At 37.6% G+C, this 7504-nt stretch overlaps 1 long non-coding RNA gene across 1 annotated transcript in view; it reads right to left on the reverse strand.

Moving 5' to 3' along the window:
• LOC116534172 overlaps positions 1-6614 on the reverse strand; it is a 9701-nt gene extending 3087 nt beyond the window's left edge. The window contains exon 1 of the long non-coding RNA XR_004261613.1: positions 6566-6614. This is a non-coding gene — a long non-coding RNA (uncharacterized LOC116534172). The remainder of the gene's footprint in view (positions 1-6565) is intronic.
• Positions 6615-7504: the final 890 nt, after the last annotated feature.

Genomic DNA, 7504 nt, shown 5'->3' on the forward strand with positions numbered 1-7504 from the left:
AAAAAAAAAAAAAAAAAAAAAAAAAAAATTCTATGAAGTTACTCTAGTTTAATCTTTTAGATGCCTTACAAGTATTTTAAACCTAAAAGCAGTCTATTTCTACCTGTCATATAGTTTGTTATGTATTCTAAGATTACTTAATTGGCATTTCATAATGCGTGTGCATATAATTTAGTAAAGTAATTTTCCTGTTGTGGATACCACTTACATAATTGCCAATTAGAGATGTCAAAAACCAATCATAGCTCCTTCTTATTAAAATTTAATCAAGTAAATGTTTGGAGAATCACTGTGTGCCCAACAATGTTTCTGTATGTAGCAGGTCATTGCAAGCTTGAGTGAGGCCAACCTCTGAGCCATCAACCTTGAATACAGTGACAATATCCAATTTGGAGACCTACGAATCCAACATGTTCTCCAGTCCCACAAATACCATTATCTGCATGATTTATGCTATAACAATGTTCAGGATATTGGTTAGCAGGGATTCCAAACAAAAGATATTGAAGAGCTTTAAACAACTCAACATCTGGCCCTTGAAAGCTACTGATGAATTACTTTCTACCCTAAATAGAGGGCCTGTCTAGAAACCATGGTTGTGTAGTTTCTGTGTCTTTCCTTCTATTAACCTATGCCAGAACCACTTAGTCAAACTCTTGGTCTTTGCTTCCCCTTTTAAACATTTGATCATCCTTCTTTTATGAGGATATGTCTTCTTAAGACAGGTTTCATAAAACTGATGAAGACTTATTTCTTGGTTAAATCAGAGTCCTCACATAAGCATAATGTTCATTTATGTTCTTCTCCAATTTTTCCTCACCAGCATGTTTTCAAATCACTCCTTAAGGTAACTTACTTGTTTTCTCCATTATATATGAAATATTTTCTTGTTTAACTCTCAGACTTTAAACATAAATTCAAGGTTTAGTATTGAACCCACCCAATGGGCTAGTACATTTCCAGCTAAATTGAAACAGTAAGAGTGCCCACCATGAAACAATAAGAAAACAGGTGAACACTATAAATGATGAAAATTCAACGAAAGGAAAGATTGATACAACTGGAATAATCAGATGAATTTTTATAGACGAGGAAACATTTTGGTAAAGATATCTGCAAACTAATTTTATCTTAAACTAAGTTAAAAGTCCATGCAGGTGGAAATTATTACATAAATCTTACTATATTCAGCCTCAAAGAAGCTAAAATTGGTAAGTACTGCAACATGTGAATCATTCTGTTATGGGGTTCAGCCTCACTGGGTGTAATACAATGGGAGACACGCTGCTAATATTTTACAATGAGGATAATAAAGTCAAATATTAATATTCATGCTCATAACGGTAGCTCTTGTCCAGACAATTGGATTCAGAATTTAGAAAAGTGTTACTATGTCTCCAAAAACTGGGAAATTTGGCACACCAGTCAAAAGAATTGTTTAAAGGAAGGCTCCATGCTGCTACAAACTGACAGCAAAGAAGAAATGGTAAATAATATTTTGTGAGCTCATGTTATTTTGAAAGTACCATGTTGCTTATTAAGAGAAATCCCAGATTCACACAAGCTAGCATTCCTTAATATTCTACAACAGTAGTATAATTGTTAAAATAAAAGTTTAAAAGGGACAAAGTAAGAATTAGTATGTTTTATTTTCCTTTTAATGGGAAAAACATAAAAACAGAATGGTTATCCAGAAATTGAGAAGAATCTGATTGTTCTATGTGATTGGTTAATTATAAAGAGGGTGGAATAAGGAGAATACCATTTTGTGGCATGCTAATCTACTTCAGGATACACACACACACACACATGCACACACACAAAAACACACATATACATTGTAGTTGCATATATGTTTTAAATGTATTATTTTCAATGTTGTAGGCAAATATAGCAATTATACAAATCTTGTAATTATCAAGGAAAAACAAGAATAAAAACTGAAGTTATGCCACAAAACAGATAGGTCTTTAAAAATCAGTATTTGTTAAATAGAATGTTTAATTGGCATTAAACCTAGTTTACCAATACCTTAATAAGTGAAGAGTAAGCTGTTTCCCGAGCCCACTCTACCTACAAATATATATGAATAGAATGCAAAATTACACATTTTTGGCCCTATGTAAAATATATACCTGCTATATTCAGTAATTGGTTGAAGTTCACTTCCATAAGAATCATGAGAAAATAATTTGTTAAGGACATGCAGTAAACCAAGAAGACTCAAACTAAATTATTACAATTATAGGTTCAAATTAGAACACAAATTAGAAATGCTTCTTCTAATCAAATATGTTCATAGTTAAGTTGCTTCTGGAATCTTCTGAACTATTTTCCACATTGAAGTATACTGAGAAAGACTAATGTGTGTGTGTGGTCTATGATGTCAAAAGTATTTTTACTTTTGATAATGATGATTCATTTTAACACTTATATTTTTTGACATATACAACCTTCCAGACTCTGAATATGTGAAAAAGATTTTAATCCCATTTGTCTATTTTTTTATACTTCTTAACAGTAAAGTGATCAAATAGAAAAAAAGTCCATAAAACGTATCCGCACTTTTAAAATAATACTCTCTTCTCTTTTTTTTCAGCTTTCAGGTTCACATAAACTTCTAGCTAGGCAAAATGTCACACTTTATATTTCACTGTACTGTGTTTTTCTCAGTTCGCAGTTCAGGTCTTGTTTCTTACAATATATTATTTTATTTATTTTCTTATACCTTTATCATTTTTTATTTCATCTTATACCTGCCAGATGTCAGCCAGAGCTCTCCTGCATGAAGTGTCTCTTAGGATAAATGGGAGTCAGGGAGCCACTGGAGGAGGCAGTCTGTTTCTCATCAGAGCTCAAGTGCTATGCTGTGAACTCTGCTGCTCCCTTCAGAGCTGCTGGGCATGGACGTTTAAGTCTGCTGAAGTGGAACTCACAACCGCTTGTTTTCCCAGGTGCTCTGTTCCGGGAAGGTGGGGCTTTATTTATGTCCCTGATGGGGTGTTGCCTTTTTTCAGAGATATCCTGCTCAGCAAGGAGGGAGTCTAGTCACAATCTGCCTGCAGAGGCACTGCTGAGCTGCCCCAGGCTCCGCCCAGCTGCTGTGTAAACTTCCTTGTGCTTTTGTTTACACAAGTAAGGCCAGTTACAATTGCGATCATTAAAAAATCTGGAGACAACAGATGCTGGAGAGGATGTGGAGAAATAGGAACACTTTTACACTGTTGGTGGGAATGTAAATTAGTTCAACCATTGTGGAAGACAGTGTGGCGATTCCCCAAGGACCTAGAAATAGAAATTCCATTTGACCCAGCAATCCCATTACTGGGTATATATCCAAAGGATTACAAATCGTTCTACTATAAGGACACGTGCACACGAATGTTCATTGCAGCACTGTTTACAATAGCAAAGACCTGGAACCAACCCAAATGCCCATCGATGATAGACTGGACAGGGAAAATGTGGCACATATACACCATGGAATATTATGCAGCCATCAAAAACGATGAGTTTGTGTCCTTTGTAGGGACATGGCTGAACCTGGAAACCATCATTCTCAGCAAACTGACACAAGAGCAGATCAAACACCGCATGTTCTCACTCATAGGCAGGTGTTGAACAATGAGAGCACATGGACACAGGGAGGGGAGCATCACACACTGGGGTCAGTTGGGGGGAAATAGGGGAGGGACGGTGGGGGATGGGGAGTTGGGGAGAGATAGCAAGGGGAGAGACGCCAGATGTAGGTGATGGGGAGGAAGGCAGCAAATCACACTGCCACGTGTGTACCTATGCAACAATCTTGCATGTTCTTCACATGTACCCCAAAACCTAAAATGCAATAAAATAAATGAAAAAAAAAAAAAAAAAAGAACTGCCTCCATGATGGTGGAAGGCCTTGGTAAGGACAACTGCCTCTGTAATGGCAGAGGCCTTTCCCACCACCGAGCTCGACTGTCCTGGGTGAGCTCAAACAGCTGTGCTGGCTGCGAAAATCCCAAGCCAGGGGGATCCAGTTTGCTGGTCTCTGTGGGGGTGGGACCCGCCAAGGCAGATCACCTGGCTCCCTGTCTTCAGCCCCCTTTCTCTCAGGGGCACGGGTGGCTCTGTCTTGCAGAGGCTCCACGCGCCAGCCAGAACAGCCGCTCAGATTGGTGCTGGAAACCCACGGCGCCTGTCAGCCCAGGGGGAATCTCCCGGCATGTGGGCTGCAAAGACCACAGGAGAAGTGTAGCCTGCGAGCCCCAGCGCCAGAGCGGCCAGAAAAGTCCCCGATGGCCTCAGTTGGGTAGGAGGGGGTCCTCCGTCCTGTTGCACTTCCCCGGTTAGGCCGTGCCCCACCCTGCCTCAGTTTGCTACACTCACTGTCCAAACAGTTGCATTGAGATGAACCTGGTACCTCGGTTGGAAAAGAGGAGATCACTTGCTTTCTGCATAGCTAGCTGTTCTTATTTGGCCATCTTGGCCGAAGTCCTCTTATAGGATTTTATTACTGGCAGCTTAAGGAAGATCAAAAGAAACTACCAACAGTGAATTGGGGATCTTCTCTCTCTCCCACTGAGTTCTAAGTTAGCGTTACACAAAGAAAAAGAAAAGGGGGAAAAAACTGTCCTACAAATGTAAAGAGGCTTTGTTACATAGTTTGGTTAATGTATATTAAATGTGAAAAAGAAAAAATGTATAATAATGATATTGGTAGCATAATAGTAGATATTACTAGAGCCTAAAAATCTATTCATGCAATGAAGCATGTACAAAAGTCATGTACATTTTAAGTCGGATGATCCTGCTGTTTGTAGTCTTCAAAAACTGTAAGAATCTCTCTACAAAGAATGTGAGTCCCAAATACTAAAGCTGGCCCGGAGACAACCTACTAGGCTCTCCTGTTGTATTCATAATCTGTTTGCATCCTCAAAATAAAAGCTTTTGATCACCCTTCTGTCACTTCCCCATACTTCCTGCTGTCACAGGACTTACGGCCTGTTTTCTGTTGATAAATCCTGAGAGCGAGTTCAGTATCCTCAGGAAAAGAAAGAGCTTATTGTGTACTGGAGGATCTCAGCACTACCAGGAAAGACCAGGCTCCTCGTTTGACTTTTCCTGCAATTTCCTCAAAATTATATAAACAAGAACCTAGAAGAGATAAAAAGCCTCCTCATGCTGAAAATCCACTTCATGTGGTACCCTTCTGCAATTCTCAACTGGATATTGTTCTCAGCAAGTCAGAGTTAAAAATTCATTTATGATTATTTCCTATTCTTAAAATCGATTACAATAAAGTGTGTCGAGTGAATGTTATGGTCTTTTTCTGTTAATTTAAAATGTTTGTTTATATTGTGATTAATCTTGTGAGTGTTGCCATACAGATGAGGGGATTGAGGGCAAAGATGAAGAAGAATCAGCTCAGGGAAGGAGCAGAAGTATGCCAAATATATGCTGTTTTTTTCAACCTCTCTATCGAAAGTGACACTATCCCTTAGTTACAGACTTGGAATGAGAATACCATTCAACACTCACTCTGCAGGCAGCTGGACTCTTCACATCAGTGGCACTTAAAGAGAGGCTGGCCATCCATCCCTGAGCTAGACTGCAGCTACACAGGTGATAAGAGTCAAAACTTGAATGAATGCATGCCTCTGTTTTAAAGCTTAATCCACCAAATCATTTGACTTTCTCTTAGCCATATTTTCTTTCTGTAGCAACAAGGTTTACATAACTTCCTTAACTGCAGGCTTACTTCTCATTTTTTGTGATGTGCCTATTATCTGAACTACTTCCACTGAACATCTGCACTCATTGTAGAAAATATGAATCCCTAGAATCCTTAGCTCCCCAATGTAGATGCCCTTTTATAATTTGTTTATGAAAACAGATCTCCAAAGAAAGTTTATGTATGTTTGTGCTCCCCTATATTTAAAAATGAATCACTAATTCCTTTGCAAAGTCTTTTATATAACAATTTAGATTATGAAACTAATTCCACATTTACCTCGTTACAACTAACAGTAACATTATGAGGAAATTTTAACTATTTCTACTTCATATAAAATGAAATACATTTCGTGAAGTAAAGTGATTTGCCAAAGAGTCAATCAGAATAGGTCTAAAATCATCATTTTCTGACCACAAATGCAATTTTCTTTGCATGACACAATATATCAACAGAACTTGTTCAACCCTGAAGAAATTTGAAGCTAATCAAAAGAAAATTGAAAGAAACCTTCTCAAAGAAGAATCTGAAAGTCGTCTTTGGTAAGTGACAATCTTATGAAATAAAGTCTTATGAGAATAAACACAAAAGTATTCTTTCTGTTATATGATTCTTGCTCTCTGTCATTTCACCATGAGAAAGAGGTTTCCAAAAAACAAACTGAAGCACCTCAGTTTGCATTGTTGAAAACAAAGATTTATAATATGTTTATAGTATGTTATCCTTTTTGGTATTAAAGCCCCTAAATTGATTTATCAATAAACCAAAAAAACTTGGTGGCTGTGTTAGTGTCACTCACAATGATCCCTGTTGTATTTGTGCATGGAGTCATCTCAAGAAAGAAGTGCCCACCAAAAGAGTAGCTATGCAAATGTCACCGTCTCTGTTCATTTCTCATGACCTGTTTGGAAATAATGTGCCCTAATTCAACTCAGCTTACTCAGCAACAGTGTGTTGATGCCTTAAGCTTGCCTCAAAAGATTTCAATTTAGAAAAGTGTTAAAACTGTTCTCTTGAAGACAGGTATTTCAAAAACATCTTATTTATCCCAAATAATCACACAATCAGTACTCTTGTAGAGTTCCCATAAACCGTAAGTAAGCAGAATCAAAATAATGATTGTTTTTTCACATTTTTCATAAAACATTCCCATGCTAAATTTCCCCCCAAATTGTATGTTCATTGTAAAATCACTCACACTTCACAGTATTTACATTTATTACTATTAAATCTTCAGTACCTGAAAGGTGTAAGTATTACTGAAATGGAAGGAAGTGGGAACTGAACTCAAACTATTACAAGTGCAGATGTAGTGATTGACTTTTTCTCCAGTCTTCAGTCTTTCTGAAAGGAATATTGGGGATAGTAATTCTGATATGGTTTCTAGTATTAAACCCCCCAAATTAATTTATCAACGAACCAGTGAACTCAGTGAGTTTAGGATGTATTTCTTTTCTGGGAGAAATTCCCATGTAAGGGAGAAAATTATCAAAGTCTTAATGGACAAAGAGAGGAATGTTTATAAGACATTGAGATTCTCATAAAAAGAGACATCTCTGTTGGGAAACAGGCCATAGACATGGTAGATGGGGTCTTTATTGAGACACTGGGAAGTGAATACTATAAACTGGAACAAAAAAAGAATTTCTTGTGCATTTGGTGGTACAATCTGGGGAGTGACTGCTAATTTCTCATGGACTACTTGACTGTCAGGGGAAATGGTGTTACTTCCATGTACTTCCTCTACTTCAAAAAGTTTCTCACTCCTCCAAGTGTAAGAAAGACATGGAA

This window comes from Sapajus apella, unplaced genomic scaffold, assembly GCF_009761245.1.
Source record: "Sapajus apella isolate SASKATOON/1434 unplaced genomic scaffold, GSC_monkey_1.0 scaffold86, whole genome shotgun sequence".
NCBI lineage: Eukaryota > Metazoa > Chordata > Mammalia > Primates > Cebidae > Sapajus > Sapajus apella.